At 36.4% G+C, this 19116-nt stretch overlaps 1 protein-coding gene across 10 annotated transcripts in view; it reads left to right on the forward strand.

Moving 5' to 3' along the window:
- LRRC4C (leucine rich repeat containing 4C) overlaps positions 1-19116 on the forward strand; it is a 482349-nt gene that overhangs the window by 421400 nt on the left and 41833 nt on the right. For 7 of the 10 annotated variants that reach the window (XM_058025527.1, XM_058025528.1, XM_058025523.1 and 4 more), the window contains one exon: positions 8375-8507. The exons of 2 other annotated variants lie outside the window; for them this stretch is intronic. The gene's annotated coding sequence lies outside the window, so the exon portion shown is untranslated. Of the gene's footprint in view, positions 1-8374; positions 8508-10729; positions 10945-19116 lie in introns of those variants that run through there. One more of the 10 variants, XR_009114536.1, reaches the window with a different exon arrangement.

Genomic DNA, 19116 nt, shown 5'->3' on the forward strand with positions numbered 1-19116 from the left:
CTAATCAATATATTGTATTTAATATCCATAGATAAGGGTCTTTGTAATACTCTGGTGAGTAGTGTCTAAGGTAGACTACAAAGGCCACAATTGATTTCCAGACCAGCTTTGGATTACTGATCTTGAAGGTACATTTTATATGATCTTGTTACTATGGTAATAATCCCAAATAAACAAAGAAGAACCCAGTTCTGAACCAGAACTATCTTTCCATGTCCAGATTCACCACCATGTGTGCTCCCTCTTTTCCTTTTGTCCCCAGAAATTTTACATGGTTAGCAAGTATGGTTCTGCTTCAGGGGCATGAAGTCTGCCTTATCACTTCTGCAACCACCTGAAAAGAGGTTGTAGTGAGGTGGGAGTTTCTCCTCTCTCAGGTAACAAGTGGCAGGAAGAGAAGAAGTGCCCCCAAGCTGTGTCAGGGGAGGTTTAGACTGGATATTAGGAAAAAAATTCTTCACAGAAGGAGTTGTTAAGCATTGGATCAGACTGCCCAGGGAAGTGGTTCCATCCCAGTCACCATCCCTGGAAATGTTCAAAAGACATGGTTTTGGCAGCTGAGGCCATGGTTTTATGATGAACATTGTGGTGCTGCTTGTTGATGGTTAGGCTTGGTGACCACAGAGGTCTTTTCCAACCTTAGTGCTGTGAAATAAACTTCTTTTCTGGAAGAGCTTCAGTTCAAAATGAAGCAGGAATTGAACTGAGTATCCCTCATTCCTCGCAAGTAGTTTGTCTACTAGATTATATGCAAAAGATGAAAGTTTGCACTGCTGCTCTTTCAAATAACCAATCTTTTTTTTTCCCTAGGATGTGTGGGCACTTTTAATTATGTTTAAAAAATATTATGGATTATTACACATTCATTGCACTGTATCTAAAAATTAGACTAAATTTAAGAATTAAAAAAAAAAAAAGGTGAAAGGGATATTTCTGCAAATTTCACCATTCTTTATTTGCAATAAAAAGGTGATATTAATGCAGGTACAACTGTAATTCCCAGACCATAGAAATTAATACTTGAGATGATAAAATTCTGTTTGCAAATATTTATAAAATGCTTAACCAGATAACCTGCTTGCAAAGTCTAAGTCTGCTCTGAGGCTTTATAAGGCCTACAGGTTACTACTTTTATTTGATTCCAAATTTGCCATGTGAAAATGGGCACTGCATATTTTGGAGAGAAAAATATACAAGCGGAGTTCATGTATCTTAATGAGGGTTCATAAGCTGGGCACCACTGCCTGTGGTTGTCTGTGCCATTTTCTATCAGATTGTTTCATTATGCTTGCGTGGATACTTCTTTTGCATGAGTACGATTTTGACAGTTTTGGAAAACTGGAGTACTGAGCTGGAACTGATGGTATTTTTCACATCTTGGTAATCAGTGTAACAGGAAGCAAATGTTCCTGGTAGAGATCTGGTGACTATTCCCATTTTACTCTTCAGAGGGAAGAGAACTTCTTTTAAACTGAACATAATTTCCAAAACACCTTCTCTTTAAAGGAAAAAAAATATATATTTTTATGTCCTTTACATGTTTAAAGCCTCCGTTTCTTTTCCTGAAATGTTCAAATATTTTCTTGCCTCTTTCTAGCTGTTAAGGTTGGGTCATCCCATCTGAACCATCAGCATTGCACTAGATGACCAGTGACACATAATTAATCTGTAATTTATAGGTTTTAATTGCTTTTAGCTGTATTTATTTCTGCAAATTTTTTAAAAATATCATTATTAGCAGAGAAATGCATCAATAATTTATGAAAAATTTCCAGATAAGAAAGCAGCTGACATTTTTAACTGCTTTGCTTTGTACTAGTAGACTACACTGTTGCAATAGCACTAAAAATATTTTGATCTTTAATGGCTCTACATCAATTGTTTGGTGGGTTTTTTTCAGTTTTCAATAACAATTTGGGGGTTTTTCCCTGTTCTTTTGCAGGTAACAGTGCATATCCCCTTCCAGCAATGCAAGATTAAGCTATTTCTATTCAGTATGTTGCAGGGAATAATATTAGCTGTGCTTCAGTCCCTGTTTGTCAGCCTCCACCTTATGTTCACCTCAAGAATATCAATGATAAGTGACTATGCACGTATACTGTAAATAAATCACCTTCTTCATTAGTATAAGATAAAGCGTATTCTTCAAATCTTCTGAAAGAAGTTCTTCAGCTACAAAGCAGGCACCTTTAAAAATCTTTCTTTTTCATGACTCAGGGAATAAGTTTGTTTTCCCATGTGCAACATCAGCAAATGATGTCACTTTCTTTCACAATACTTTGAGGGTACAAAGGGCAGAAAATAAATTAAATAAGGGGATTGGTCTTTTGCATTATTAATATAATTGAAATTTTCTTTATTTGGAAACTCTGTGTTGTGGGAAATGAATTGTGATTAGGAAGTATCCACGTGAACTAGTGAATAGGAACATCCTGTAGTTCCTTTCATATAACAGAATTAAAAAATTGCTTCACAACAGATCTTAAAGGTTATTTAGTGCCAGCCCTTTGTCTTCCATGCTTTGTTTCTGAAACTGATTTACATAAATTCACTTCTAATTAATGATTGAAAACTCTATAAAATGGTATTAAGTTGGTAAAAGATTTGTAAAATTTTGATATAAGCAACATATACACCAGCAGGGGAATAGAAAATAGGAATAATTCACATAAATAATAACAATAACAATACTACTAACAATAGAGAATTTCTGTTTTCATTTTGAAAAGAAAAAAAAAAGGTTTAGCTGCTCTTTAAAAATAGTGACTTGTGTCTTACTGTGATTAAAATAGGACTCTGGAACTCAAAATTTCTTTCTGAATTTTTCTGCAGCTCTAGATCTGTTAAGATAAACATCTTCCTTTTTTTGTAAAGATAAAGATCCTCACAGACAGCTTTGATGATATTACCTTCTGGTATAGCCTCCTTATAATCATTGCTAAGCTGGAGCTACATCAGATATGCTCTTAGGGCAGGTGAATATAAGTTTAAAATTACCAGTTCAGTAGAACTCAGTAGCACTCATCCTATTGCTTTGTTGACAACATGGGTTGTTTTTCCACCTAACATGAAGATTTTTTTCCTCTCTGGCCCAGTCTCTGTTTCATTTCAGCCCTACCGAGTTTAGCACTTGATGAAGTAGGCACTAATTGTTTTTTTCTGTATTTAAAATGCTAGAAAACACTATCAAATGTTCTTCAATCTCTTTTCTTTCTGTTTGTGAATATCCTACTGTGTTATACAAACACAGCAGGGATGAAAGCTAAAATAAATGCATATTTCTGTCTACAGTACAAAAATGTGTATTTATAGATGAACAAACCAGGTCAAATCTTTCACAGTAAAAAATAAATTAAACAGCCATTTGTCAGATGAGTATCTGGAGACCATTATTAAGAGTCAATAGAACTGATCTTAAAATGGGGGAAATATTGTCAGGGGAAAATATTTTTAATGACATTTTGTGTTTGTAAGCACACACAGACACTCACATTAAAAAGACACCAGTCTGGTTTTCACACTGTACTGCTGCTCTGAAATGAATCACTCACAGCTTGGTATTAGTTAGGCTGAGCAAGACAAATAGTCGAGAAGATTGGTTTAACACATATTAACTCGTTTATTGATTAAATGTACAAAAACATTTCCAATCAATAGTGTATGAGTGAATATCTTTGCTGCAGAAGATCAGAGAAAATTATTTTACAATTTAGTAGGTGCACCTTATTTGAATTGGTTTTGGAGAGATAACCATGCAGAATTACCTAATCCTCATCTGCTAAACTCAAATGCAGAAATATTAAAATAATTAGCATACCAGGCATACAACTATTCTTTGGTTTGCTTCCATCTGGCATTCTTGAAAGAAGAAAAAGGAGAAGTGCAGTATATATAGAAAGTACAGGTTTTATGCAAGAGAATAATTCTTACTCAGCGTTTAATTAAGATAAAATATCAGGAAAAAACGTAGTTATGACCTTGGCCATAAATAATCAGGGTTTTGGAGGTTTGGAAAATTCTGAAGTCTAAAAAAGTTCTGCTCTTTTAAGCATGCTAAATAAAATAGAGCTCTGAAATGGCAGAATATGTCAAAAACTGAAGGGAATGAAAGCTAATAAGAACACATTTTTGAACCATCAAGGAAACACCAGTAGCTTATGTTACTGCGCAGTGAGTCAGCAGTCAGAGGTGAGATTTAGCTCTAAATTCTTCATATTTACTGCTAGTATAGAATTTGTGTACACACACCTTTCTTTAAGGAGCTTTCTAGTATTTTCTCTCTGTATCCTGAAGTTAAAGTCTTATGTGGGCATAGCACACTATGATTTTCTGTTTTATTGATTTTATTTAACATGTAAGTAACCAGAGCTCACACACATTTCTACTAACAGCTTGCAAGTGACTCAGATTCATAAATAACAGAATCTAATGCTATTTCACACATCCTAGCCTACCCAAGACTTCAGGAGCAGGCAGATAAGGCCTTGAATCTACAAGAAACTTGTGCCCTTCTGGAATGGCAGCTCAGGGCCAGGCGTAGTAACAGAGTATAACAACCTCCTTTCTTTTGGCAGTTGAATGTTACCCTGTTAGTGATATTTATTAAAAATAGCAGGAACTGGGTAACTGTTTTTTCTCTTCTGCTTATTTATGTTCTTTACTATAATCATGGTAGCATATGTTACTATGTTTAGTCTTTCATGATAAATACTCTTTTTACTGCAGATTTTTTTCATCCATTTGCAATCTGTAAAAATATCACTGCTTTGAGAACAATGACTAAAGCCCAGTTATAACTTCAATGAGTTTTTCTTACTTATTGCCATAATGAATTGTCGGAAAATATTTAAATATTTTAGACCAAATTTTGATCAGTTACTGGCCTAAGTCTGAAGTAAATACAGTGCACTTGAAATGAGGAGATGAGTATTTGAATAATAATATTGATTGTTTTGAAAAGGTTTCTTGCAATTCTCATTGGTGAGTTAGTTATTCAAGCAAAGATTATACTTTCATGTTGATGATAATTTTCTTGTTCTGTTTTTCCCACTAAAGTTTCATTTGCTTTGTAATTACCTTTTCCCACACCCTCCCTAGCATTTCATTATTCTGTAGTCCATATCCAGAAACTGAAGGCATTTTGTATCTCTTTCTTGGGGAAAGAAGGGAGGAAGGAAGGTAGGGAGGGAGGGAGGGAGGATTGTATCTCTTTTTAGTATTCTCTTCTTTTGGGACCATAAGTGCATGGCAGGTGAGGTTTTCCAGTCTAAATGTAGTAGATTTAGTACCTAATTATAGTCTCTGAAATTTTGAATGGGGCTGCATGGAACTTATTTTTCCATATGCCCTGAGACAGTTCATTTTCTCTGGTTGAATTTCCTTTTCTAGCTGCTCTAGCATGGTTCAACTTTATTCATTCTGTAGAAAACCCTATTACACATTTTCTTAAATAAAAATGCATGAAGAAGTTTTTCTCTATTGTCTATTTACATGCCCTTGAACTTATTAAAAGCAGACTTCTCACAAAAGTAAGTGAGAAAACAGACATGTGAGTCTGTGGTTCTGGTACCCTTCAGTAGGTTTATTTTCAGAGAGTTTAACTTAACATTTAAAAACATATGTAATTGTGATCATACTTTGTAAGGGGAGGAAACACCACATGCTCAAGTTTTGCTATAATAATCATGCTCTGTGAAAAATGAACATACGTATGGAAACTCATTTTCAATAAGCAACTACTTAGTTTTGGATTATGTTTGGAATTTATTTGTATTACAATAACTCAGAGGAGTATAGATTGAGATATTTGCTGCTAACTACAAATTTACATTACTGTGTGGAATGACAGAGGGAAAGGAACGTGAAAAATTGTTTATTGTTAGTCCATGAATAGAAAAAAGAAATCCTAGGTCTCTGTTTACTTCTAGTAACTTTCTTCCTCCTGTTTATTGAATAATTTTGCTTATTTTAGTTTCTAGGAGTATTTTCACTGTTTGTAAGTTGCTCTACAAAATGTATTTCTTTTAACCAGCAGGTAATTTTTGACTAATTCCTATCATTTGTATTGTTACATTTATTTTATTTAATTGGACACTGATATACCACCCAGCCAATATACCAATATTTTTGTTGCCTTTTACAATATTGAGGAAATTTTTAAAAATATATTCTTTCCCTACTATTGAATTGGGAGTAAATTTTTACTGATTCATAAGTATATGTAAACACCAAGATTTAAAAATGCTTCCATAATCCTATGACTTACAACAACCTAATCTTTATGTATGTAGCCCTGTTGGTAAGAAATTGAGTGGAAGTTAGAAGATCTGGTTTCAGATTTATGTTCTGTCACAGATCCCTTGCATTTCCTTTAAGGACAGAACGTAGCTAAAGGTCAACTTAATCAGAAAAAAAATGGAATCAAGTGATTAAGGTATATTGAGATATCTTAAGACATATTGATTTGTTGTGTTTTAGGCTTCAGTGTGATCCAGAAGTAAATGCAACCTCTTTTGTGGGAGCTCAGGGTTGGAAGTAGTGAGACACAAACCCTACATCCCCGCCATGGGACTGCAAACTACAAATACTGGCATTTCTTTACCACATCATTTGAGAGAGCCTGTTAAGCTTTTCAGGGCGCATATTTGATGATCCCTTCCTCTCTTGTTTTTTTCCCCTTCTTTTCGATTGGAGGAGATTGCTGTGTTGATAAGGGCATAAAGTATTTGCAAAGTGCTGGTTGAATAGAACTAGCAAAAGAATATGTATTTTGTTAATGTAGCATAGAGATATTTTCTGTGAAATCCCCAATTTTGCACTTATAATGAAGGGGAAAAAAAACCCCCAAACAACAGAAAAACCCCTGAGGAAATAGTCTTTTCCATGCAAAGCTGATGACTAGCTCAGGGAAAGACAGTCCATATCCTGTTCCAAACGACTTATTATAACAAGCAGTCCCATCCAAACCTTCCAGATTGTCCTGCTTTGAGTCACAGACACAGCAGATAAGCTTTAGTCTCCATTTCCCTCTCGAGCTTGGTTGATACTGGAACTGTTGGTGACCCAGAGCAGTAGCACAAACTGTCTTCATGTTAAGTAAGAGCTGCAGGCTGCATGAGCACAGTAACCTTACATAAGGACCTAGGAATCCAGGGTGAAAAAACTTATCAATGAATCAAACCAACAGGGAGGGCAAGAAATACCAGTGCCTGTTACATCAGTGGCCTTCTACAGAGACGAAGCTTTTGTCTAACAGAAACAGCTTTTTCCCAAGCAAAATCAAGGAGGCAGGTACCTCTGCAAAACTGAGGACTGTGTCCTTCACTGAGACACTGAGATGACATGTTTGGAATCCACTGTTAGAAGGAAGGAACAAGCAGCTCTTTGTTCTGCATCCTCCTTATAGACATTCTCATAAATAAATATATAAATGAAAACTCTCCAGAATTAGTATAGACTAAGAAAGCTCTGTGGAGGTTGCTAGGCAGCCAAGGCCAAAGGAATAGAAAGCAGGCAGGTCTTTGAAAAACAGAATCAGTGACTTATGGGTTATCTGAAGTCATGATTTGCTCAATTGTCTTTTGTCATAAACAAGAGATAGTAGAATTTATTTTTCTTTTGCAAATGAATTTTTTTTTAAATAGTAAAAAGAAAACAAACGCCTGTTTTATATCTCATACCGATCTGTGTTTTGAAGCTATGAAATTTTATGCATGATTATTTATAATCTTTACTTATTACTGATACAGAAATTTGATGCAGTATATAGAGGCTATAAATTGAAAACTATTTATCAAATTAATTAATTTTTAAACTTAATTTTAATTTTTGCTATGGTGTGCATATAAGGCTCTAGAAGAAGATAGTTTTCATGCTGGAAGGAATGCCTTGCCCTCAAGAGGTGTGCACAGACAAGTTTCACTGTCACTAATGACAGAAAAAGACCTGAATTCTACCACCTTGCCCTCTATGGTGTATGATGAAGCTACTTATTACAGAAATACAGAAGTAACCACCCCCTTCCTATTACTGCTAAGTATGCAAAAATACAGGCATTTCCAACAGGCAAGGCAAGGTTGTCATCTGTAAGATTAAGTGATCACATTATTGACTAATTGCTGCCTTTGAAATCTCTGTTTGTATTTGTTCCTTAAAAGTCTTCTCAAAATAACTGTGCCTTCAGCAGTTCTGCCACACCTACATATATTGAGGGGGCACTGTAATCCTGCAACTCCCCTCCCTTCTCAGATTGCGTGTGACAGCTCTAGATCATGGTTTGTTCTACCTGAGTTATTCTCTCTCCATGTCATCAATTTATGTCTAGAGAAAATTTAACTGCTGCATCACAGTTTCTCAATCTGTGTTTCTTCCACAGGGTGGATGCTGTGGGGGGGTCCAGGCAGCTCTGTGGAACAGTCTCCAATGGGCTAGTAGGATGAGAAGGTCCAGGGGTAGTTTGGGAAACGAGGAGAAACATCACCTCCCGAGACGGTAATCCTACTGAAAAGGTAATTCACGTTAGGATATTGTTATGCAAGTCAGCTTTTCAGGCTCCACGGATGTGTTGGAATGCATGGCAGCAAACTGGTAGGGAAGGGGAGCACAAACCTTTGTTGTTGTCTGACTCTTCATACAGCATCCCTTGAATATCTTTCCTGAGCTTCTTAAACTGTGCTGAGTTTCAATTCCCATCCTTGTGTGGATGCTGTATCTTACAGGGGTTTTCTTGTTTTCCTGTGGACCTGTAAGAGAATACAAATCAGGAATTTACAGTAACTTTCCAAGAAATTTATAGAAATTAAAATTCTTTATAGGGATTAAAATCCTGAAAATGCCAGTTTATAAGCCCTATAACAATTTAGCAGAGTAAAATGTTCTTTCACAGAGAGAGCTAATATTTGAATTTTTAAAAGTACATAATCATGTTTTATTGGGTTCTTTCAATCTCACCTTAGCTATTGTGCTTGTGGAGACTCTCTTCCTACCCTGAAGCTTTAACTGTGGATGCTTTTGTTCCCAGCATTTCAGAAGTCCAAGAGAATGTGCAAACTAAAAACGTGTCATCCCTCAGAATTACTGTAATGCTTTCTCCTTCGTGTTGAAAGTTGAGCCATGAAGCATCAAAACATTTTCTGCAGTCTCAAAAGCCCAGCTATATGGTGTATTTTTGAGCCCAGTTAACTTATCATATATCCATGCTATACACATATTTCTTGGTTCTCGGCTAAAATTAAGTTTGCTGAACAAACAGATTTTATTCACTCATCCTAAACCAATCATTTCCCATGGTACTTTTTGAAATATCTGACAGGCTGCCTTGCTTCTTCCCTTTATTAATGTGCCTTAATGTATGCAGAGTGCAAGAAAAATAACAATGGAAAATCACACTGGTAGAAAATAAAATGGGATTTTTGATGCAAAAGTTTTCATAAGGATCTATTCCCACATCTCATGAGACACCGAAAAACCATAAAATATCGTTTAATGGGGAAATATTTTTCTTTGCTCAGTATAGATGTTTTGGCTGGTTGAATACTAGGTTAGGCTTTCAAATGTGCCTGGGAAGTACCTTCCTTTTGTTGCTGATGAGCTCCCTCCGGCTCCCTGACATTCATTCATTAAAACAGTTCAGAGAATCTACTGCTACAATTCACAAAGTTGTCACAGAAGAAAGGTTTGATACAAGAAAGGGAGGCCTTGCCGCCTACATTTATAGATGGGATAGTTTTCATCTTATAATCTACTTTTCAACAACCTAGCTTCTCCAGACCTAATTTGGTTTTCTATTATCTAGTAGAAATGAGTTTATGGGGCTTTTTTTAGTAAGGGCCCAGTAGTCTTCACAAAAAATGACACCAATTTGTCTTAGATACTTTACAGTAAACAAAAGACAGGAAGAGCCTACTCGTGGTTGGATCTGGTCTGAGATCCAGAGGACCCAGCGTCAGTCCTTTACTGTGTTTCAGGCGTCTTGGTTGCATTTTTGTACTTGCAATGTGGGCAGGCTCTCATGGAACTTCTGTAATGTTGCTTTGCTGATGCTTTAGTGATAATCCTTTCTTGAAGGGGAAAAAGGATCTTTGCCCAATAGTTGATAGGTGTAATTAAAAGAGCTTTAAACTAGATTTGAAGCGAGAAAGGGATGAAACCAGGTTCACTAGTGAAAAGCCTGAGGGTAGCATGCCGATGTTTGTGGGATGGTGTGCTAGCAGGTCCATCAGTCTGCTCAATGATGTTCTGAGCACATTTAAAATGCCTTTATGCTAATATACACAGCATGATCAGTGTAGTGGGCTTGATCCTGGTCAGATGTCCGGTACCCACCAAAGCTTCTCTGTCATCCCCCCCACACCTGGACAGGAGAAAGAAAATATAAAGAACATTTAATGGGTTGAGATCTGGACTGGGAGAGATCACTCCCCAAATACCATCATGGGCAAAACAGACTCAAACTGGGGATATTAACTGAACTTGTTACTAACAAAATCAGGACAGGATAATGAGAGGTAAAATAAATCCTAAAAACACACTCCTCCATCCCTTTCTCGTTCCCAGCTCCACCTCCCCACATCCAGCAGTGCATGGAGACAGGAAATGAGGGTTATGACCAGGTTATCCTGGGTTGTTTCTGCCACTGCTCAGGGAGAGGAATCCTTCCCCTGATCCAGTGTGCGGTCCCTCCCAAGGGAGATGGTTCTCTGAACTTCTCCATTATGATTCCATCCCACAGGCAACAGTTCTCTGCAAACTTCTGCAACTTGAACACAAGAGCAAGCGCAGGATTCTCCACTGGGGACAGGTCAGTGTGGTAGTATGTACAAATCAGAGGAAGAGTCTGGAGAGCAGCCCTGCAGAATGAGATCTGGGAACTGGGTCAGTGGCAAATTGAATATGCAGTGCCCTGGTAACCAAAAGAGCCAGCTGTGTCCTGGGGTGCATCAGGCACAGCATCATTGGTTGGTTGAGGGAGATTATTGTCCCACTCTACACTGCAGCCCCACCTCAAGTACTGAGGGCAGTTTTGGGGACCTCAAAAGAAGCACATTGACCTATTAGACTCTGTCCACAGGCAACCAACATGGTGAAAGGTCCTAAGAGCAAGACTTATTAGAAGCATCTATGGTCACTTGGTTTGCTCACCTTGGAGAAGGAAAGGCTGGGGTGACCCCATTGCAGTCTAGAACTTCCTGCTGGGGGCTGCAAAGGGGAAGGTGCTGATTCCTTCTCTCTAGTGGCCAGCAACAAGACACAGGGAAATGGAATAAAGCTGCACCACGGGAACTTCAGATTGGAGGTTGCTCACCCAATGGGTGGTTGGTCACTGCCATGGGCTTCTCCACAGAAATGGCCATGGCCCTAAGCCTGAGAGAGTTCAAGGAGCCTCTGGATGATGCTGTTAGTCACATGATTTAGTTTTAGGTAGTCCTGTGAGAAGCAGGGAGTTGGACTTGACGATCCTTTCAACTTCAGATATTCTATACTTCTATGAATCCAACGCCATAGAGAATCATTTGTATTTCAGGCTTTACACTGGAAAAGACATTACAACCCCTCAAGACAAATAGGGAAAGAAATTGAAATTAGAGGGGATGACATTGTGATATCTTCATCTGCAAGAGATTAAGTGAAGTTTGAACTTCTTCACTCCTAAAACTTCCTGAGAAATAGGAAACCTAATGGATTGATGTTTCAGTCTCCGATTCCCTGCTTAAATTGTGTTTCATGTGAACAATTCTTGAAATGCCATTTGGACTGAAGGTAGAAGATAAGAGTGCTGTTTTAATATAACTTGAGATCTTGATGTTAAAGGGTAATTTATATTTTCAGTAAGAGGCTTTCATCTTCATTGGACTCTAGTGATATTGATCTGATATCAGTACTAAGTATATATCCTTGAATTCTGACCAGATTCTGCTTCTGGTATGAATGACAAATGTTTCACATTGTCCTAGCAAATAGAACTCTTTCTGTGCATTTCTTTGGCTGATCAGTTTACAAGTGGCTGCATTTTGCTGGTCTGTTTGATCAATATTTTCTTTTGGTGCATTTTAAGATTAATGGGTCTGAATTTTCAGTCTCTGTGCCCCATTGAGGGTATTTAGAGTAAAGTCATAGTAGTCAATGCAGGGTTTGATTTTGTTTCCTGTTTTGTAACAGCTGAGGAACCAGTTGTCTTCCATGATTTATGGAAAAGTCCAAACCTTTCAAATTAAGTGAAGTGTATACAGCTTCAGAATTAATTATGTTCTTAAACATAATGGAAATCTCCATTTGAAAATGAGGCATGCCCCAGAGTTTGAAACAGAACAGAAGAAATGAGATATTCAAATCAAAACAGAAGTTCTTTTCACCTAACAAATCCCATAGCCGTGCTTAGAACAAAGCTTGTCTCTTGAATGTCTGTGTGGGCAAAACTAACTCTACACAGCTGGAGATTAATAAGAATGCAGTCACAAAGCATGAGCATGCAAAACTGGCAGTACCCCTTGCTAGCAGGCAAGAAAGCACCCAGAGATCTCGAGGCTTTGTCTTAGAAGAAAGAACCCTTAGGCAGAACCAGTGTCAATAACCCTTAAGAGTCAAATAAAGACAGGACAGCATCAATTCCTTCAATATTTCAGGAAGAGTTAAAGCCTGTGACATGACAAGGATAGACCATTGGATCTCTGAAATTATCTGAGAAATCAAATATGAAAGGGATGAGCTACGAGACAGCCTTCACCTGCATCACTGAATGCCATTTAAATTACTCTCTCCACAGCTGATAAAAATGTTTATAATAGTTTTCTTATGTTTCATGTTCTTTTTATTTGAACTTACTGTGTAAAATTCTTCTTTCATTAAAAATAGTTGAAAAGCTAGTCCCCTTAGTGTGCCAGAATGCCAATGATTCAGTCTATCAAATTACTTCTTTATTTTCCTCATGTCTGTAGAGTTGGGCTTTGTTCATCTGCCTTTTTTTTCTAGATTTTTATCTGCTATTATGTAACTTCTTACCAATTATGCTCCTCTTAGTTTGATAAATTATGATTTCCCTTTTCAGTTCTCAAGTTCTGTTGTGATAGGTAGCAGAAAACTGGTCATCTGATACTGAAGGAGAGCAGTTTGTGGTATTTACTTTTTGTAAGACTGGATGTTCAGATACCTTCCTCTGAATATTGTGGTTCCTGTACTGTTCCAGAATTATGTCCTGCAATTTTTAACATTTCCTTTAACAGAAATTTTGCTTTGACTACAGTAGAATAAAACTGGATGTGGAAGAGTTGATCTGAATACCTAATAGAATTTTTTTCCCCTTATTCCCTTGACATATTGGGAATTTGGAAAACACAAGTTGTTGATTTGGCAATATAAAATTGATAGATAACAAAAGACTAGCTTCAAATTGCTTTAAACTTTTACTTGCAAAAAAGAACATATTTAAGCAGGGTGAAGGGGAGGGAAAGAACTTACTCTCAAATGCATCAAGTAGATCACTTTTTATTGAGGTGACATTTGCATCTGCTGAAGAAGGTGAGATCTCGGTGAGAAATTGTTAACATACCAGCAATCAGATGCATAACATCTTTTGTTTATATCCAGTGTCTGATGTAATATTTATCATGAAACTATTGAAATCTGAAAGATTGAAGAAGTGAATATTGAACAGTCTGGATTAGGCAGTGTGACTGTTAAAAAGGCAGATGAATACACCTTACATACACAAATTACCTGACTGCAGCTAGAGCTTCCCAGGACATTTAAATCTACCCAAAGTAGCAGTGATGGAAGTTATTCTTGTGGAACCTCATAAAGTGAGGGGAAGGGAGAGAATTCATGTCTATATGGCCTTTGAGCAAGTGCACATTGAAAGAAATGTGCATGAGGGATGTGACTGAAGCATACTTGTAAGGTTAGAATAGAATGGTGATTTATGGTCAGTTTTGGGGTTTATTTTTATCTTGCAATGTTCTGTTTGCTTGCTTTACATAAAGCAAATCTCAAATTAATCTCAAATTTTGCTCGGTATAACTTTTTTCTGTGTAAGCCTGTCTTATGTTCAGGATCAAGATGCAACACAGTGAGACAGTAGGGCTGTCTGCAGAGCTAGATGTGAAAGGGCAGAAGAATGTGAGAGCGGTGGAAAAGGAGCTGCACCTCGAGACACCAGTGCTGAGAGCGCTTCCTGCTGCTCTGTCAAGCATTCTTATGGGAACTGTGAATGCCAAGTATCAGCCTTTGGGAAGGAATTCCCTCTGGCAGAACAGTTCTCTGTTCCTCCTGCTTAGAAGCAGATGGCAAAGAGGAAACCCACGTCACCAGGCAGACCTGGGTATTCTGTGCCTCTGTAGGCTGAAGATTGCTTTAATCCAGTAAGTCATTGTTCATTTCAGTCACATGGATATTTGAACTGATTTAGAAAAACCTGAAAATTATGTTGAGGGCAATCCCTGCGCTTTTTATATAAAGCAAATGAGCAGTACAAACAAGGCTGATTTTATGCCGCATGGAACATAGCAGCTAACAGAACTAAACTGTGAATATATTTCCAATATATTACAGCATTGCTTTATATTGGCCAAGTTGATTATTACACTTTGTCATAATATTATTTCTAATAGTCTTCTAACATTGTTATATTATGGCAGTGCCTTTGATATTTTATGAAAAGAGCTTTTTGAGCCGAATAAAAGAGAGGTCTATATCATTCAGATGCTGCAATGAGGGAAGCAATATATTTAATCCTCTTGATTTACAGCTATTGACTTCTATTTCTTTTAAAACTTTTTTGCTGGGATGAATAGAAGAGTATTTGAGTTCAGAGTCATTTACTCCTTTAGATACATGAAGTAACACTGTAAACAATGAGCCTCTGATGAATAGAGAAAAATATGCTACATCAGAACAAAAGTGACAGTGCACGGGTTAATTTATTTAATAACTGAGCAACACAGAAGTGTTCAACTTCTCTGAATATTGCATTCGAAAATGTGATTCTATAGCAAAATTTCATGTTTAGAAGCAGCATAAGTGAAAAGGAGTAGGTAATTTATCTTTGCAACTTTTGTTTGATAATTACTTCAGTTTTACAAAGACACAGAGATGCAGCATTAAGAAAGTTGCAGGGGGTAGAACCTCTTGCCTAGTGACTTTGATCTGGAAATCTGGGCCATTTTCTCCACAGAAAGCTCCACTTTGAATTTATTATTGCATATATTTATAGTTCTTTGAGGATTTGAGACACTACAATTGAAAATTACCTTAAAATGTCTAAACAGAGAAAAGCTGTCTTAGTTATGGACATTGCATAGAGAGGGGCAAGGATGGTCCTGTCTCCAGTCCTATACACTGCCTTGAAAATAAAGTAGCCCTTTTTATAACAAAGGATTAATAGCTAAACCAGAAAATATTGTTCAATGGCATAAGTATCCCTATTTAGTTTTGCTAGGAATACTAAAGTTTTGGCAAGACACAGTCCACTATGTTTTGAGTTATAAGCAAAAGATCTTCCCATTTCTCCTGTCCTGATCTCTTCTAAGCATATATTAAGCATTACAACTAGCTGCTGAGTTCCACAATAATGATAAATGCTGTCAAATATCCACTAGCGACAAATCTGGGAGCCACCATAATCCATTCCTTTGCTGAAGCTAAAAGTTAACTTTAAAATTACCAGTATGAGGAAGAAGGGCGCTATAAGTAGAAATTGTCATTTGATACTGAATTGCTGGTAATTTAAAAATGTAAATTAAAAAAAAAAAAAAAAAAAAAAAAAAGATGTCATGGTCCAAAAAGAAAAAAGTGAAAAATAAGGCTTGCACACTGAATTGGATTGATCTGTGTGAGCAATAACAAATTCAAACTGCATATAAACTTTGTGCATCCTGGATGGTTGTAGAGTGAAATCAATGATCATTCTTGATAGCATCAAATTTCTTATTTACCTGATTAGCAGCAAAAGAGTGGAAAATATGGGTTTAGGTATTTGTGCAAAGCAATGACACCATTGCTGCTATGTCAGAGTCAGGCGATCAGAGAGTGATAGCTGATTAATCTCTTGAGCATTGGATCAAAATCAGATCATGCTTTGCATCCTTCCTTAACTCCATGTTTGTGAAGTATGGTTTCATTGCTATTTTCTTCTGTACCACTCGCAGGCTTTTTTCCTTCTAATGGTTCTGTTCAGGCAAAATGCCACCAGAAATCTTTTTCTGATGACCTTTCCCCTGTCCCAGTATAACAGGCTGATGAGATTCAAATGACAGCTGAAGCTTAATTAGAAAATCTGCATAAACAAAATGTACAGCCATTCACAATAGATGTATTTTTTTATATTTTTATTTTCTACTTTTGCTTGATTAAAAAACTTGATAAGAATAAGGTTTTATAAGGTGAAAAGAGAAATCAGATTTTCATGGGGTTTGATCTGATGTGTGAGAAATGTAAAGCTAATCTTCTGTTTAGGAGTGCTTTGCTTGAACTTATTGGCATGCATCCTCCTTTCCACTTTGCTAAATGTGTTCTTCAGCTTCCTTCTTTTATGAATATGGAATATTAGACTTGTCTTACTTGCCAAAGTTTCATATATTCCTGAGCCCAGTGTGAACAGAGAATTTTCTATAGTAGAGACTAATGTGGAATTTGGTGAGAATTTTTGAGTTAATACTGTAAGCTATGCTGTCTACAGAATGAAATAACAAGAAGAATTTGTTCCATCAAATTTAAAACTGACTTCCAAACAAAAAGTAGTATTCTAGGTTCTCATAGGATATCATATTATTCATTCCTCTATTTTAAAATTATTAATATAATCAAGGAGCATGTAAAAACTAACTTAGGGGTCATTCAGATAGGAAAGTTTTGTTATTATAATGAAGGATATAGCTTCCACTTTTAGTCTCAGAAACAGATTTCAGCAGGTTTTCCAGGCATTTGTTACTTTTGATCTCTGAAGTAATCACAGAACAAACAAAAGAATAGGAAAAAGTGAACATTTTCAGAACACACTGGACTATGGTAAACATAGCCTGATTTGAAACCTCTTCATTCTGATGGAAAGATACTCTCTGACTTTCAAGAGGAATGTTGGAGCTTTGCCTTTAGAATATATTGCCTGTCCATTCAGGTATATGAAGATATATACACACTTGATTTTTTTTTTATTTTGCTGTCATGCTAGCTTGTACAGAAAATTATTGAGTGTTGATTAAATTGTATGTATGGATTTTGATGACTTCCACATAACTACAGGTAAAGGAGATAAACTTCATAAGAGTTGTAAACAAGTGAAATGAATACAGGATGGACTAATTTAGAATGCAGAAGAGCTGGGGTTTTGCTACAATACTTAAGTTTTATTTGGAAAAAATATTATTAAATTATGTCAGTTCAGAGGGAAGCTTCAGAGCCGTTGACATATGGTGCTTAGAACCATACCTGCCATGCTGTCATTTCAAAGACATCACAGTTATTATCTCCAGCGCCCTCAGAGGAAAAGGACAAATTCAGTCTCATTATTATACATTATGTTCTTCACTTGAAAAGGCTCCATATTCCCTAGTCATGCCTATGAATTTAGTGCATGTAAGGAATTACATTGAACTGGATATGTAGACAATTATGTTGATCCTTACCTTTATATATATATATATATATATATATATATCTTAATTAATTATGCTGAGCATTAAATGAAACTAAATTTATGAGGTTTGTGAAACTTATTAATGGTAAATTAAATTGGATTTCTTAGCTTTATTATTTTACTCAAATTTTAATGTTTTTTTATATTTTTTGCTGTGTTACCTCTATGACAATTGCAATAGAAGTGTGCATGCATAATCCATTAACAGCTCTACTTTTGACTTTCTTCATTTTCTGAACCATAAATTTGCCATACTTCACCTTCTTTGGTTCCCCACTGCAGAAGGAATGTAGTACATATGTAAGGATTGCTATGGTAGAAAATCCTTTGTATTTCCAGTAAAATGTGGGAGGGATAGAGTGGTTATACTGCATACATCAATATAAATATTATTATATTATTCTCAAGTGCGTGATCATGTTTTAGTCATTCCTTCCCTTACATTCACCATCCATTCAGACCTTGCCTCATGTTTTGCAGAGGATGACTTGAAAAAGGAGCTGCAAAGACATTTTGGGATTTTTTTTTTGAATGCTTGTCTTTGCAATTGAAATAAACTTTTTGTTGTTTTTTTGGTATTTTTTAGTTAAAGTACATTGCTTCTGTTTTAGATATAATACAATTTTTCCTGCTATTATTAGGAATTTAAAACCCTTTCACTGCATACTCAGAACTCCCAGTATAAACAGCTGGAGATCTGCACATGGAGGGGAAGCAGACTATTGAGTTGAGATCAGCAGTCCATCTGAGAAAGGAGGGTTCTTCCCTAGACCTGATTTTTTTCCTCTGACATTAGGTAGTACAAAAAGAAGGTATGTCAAGGACTAAATACTACAGGTGCCCTTACTTGTGCTGCTATTTGCATATTTTACACTCCATCAGTTTCTCTCCAAAAGAAAGATGTATGCATTTAAAATATGACATTTGGTTTAACTTGGTATTATTTATATAAGCTAAAAGGAAAATTGATTAGCTTTCCATTTCTTTCCTCCTGCAATTCTGAAGAGATGTTTTTGGTCTCCTTTGATGTACTCTTACTCTGCATTTAATCAATGCTTCTGTATTTGCTTTGTCTTGTAGTTCTACCCTTGCAGTCTTCAAGAGCCTCATCATGTTTAGTTCTTTTAAAAACCTCATGGAAAACTCTGAAAGCCATCCTTCTTGGAAACAATTCTGCCATCATCTTATTGATTTTGTCTGCATTAAAAAGATTTTTTAAAAAAAAATTATATTGCTGACTCACCCTGTCCTTCTCTACTCCAGATATGAACAGTGGTTTCCGTACACCCTCTGTCATTCTGTTTTCCATATTGGTGCTCTAGTTAGTAATTAGTCCTTGTCCTTGTGTCCTCTAGCTCTATTTCCACTCCATCCTGATAGAGTAGTACATTTTGCTTAAGTTTATTCTGTCCCTGCTGTTTGCCCCTATGACTGTTAATGGGGCTGCATGATGAAATAGAAAGATCTATTTTAAACTTATTCTGCCTTTATGG

Source organism: Melospiza georgiana, chromosome 6, assembly GCF_028018845.1.
Source record: "Melospiza georgiana isolate bMelGeo1 chromosome 6, bMelGeo1.pri, whole genome shotgun sequence".
In the NCBI taxonomy this organism is placed as follows: Eukaryota; Metazoa; Chordata; class Aves; order Passeriformes; family Passerellidae; genus Melospiza; species Melospiza georgiana.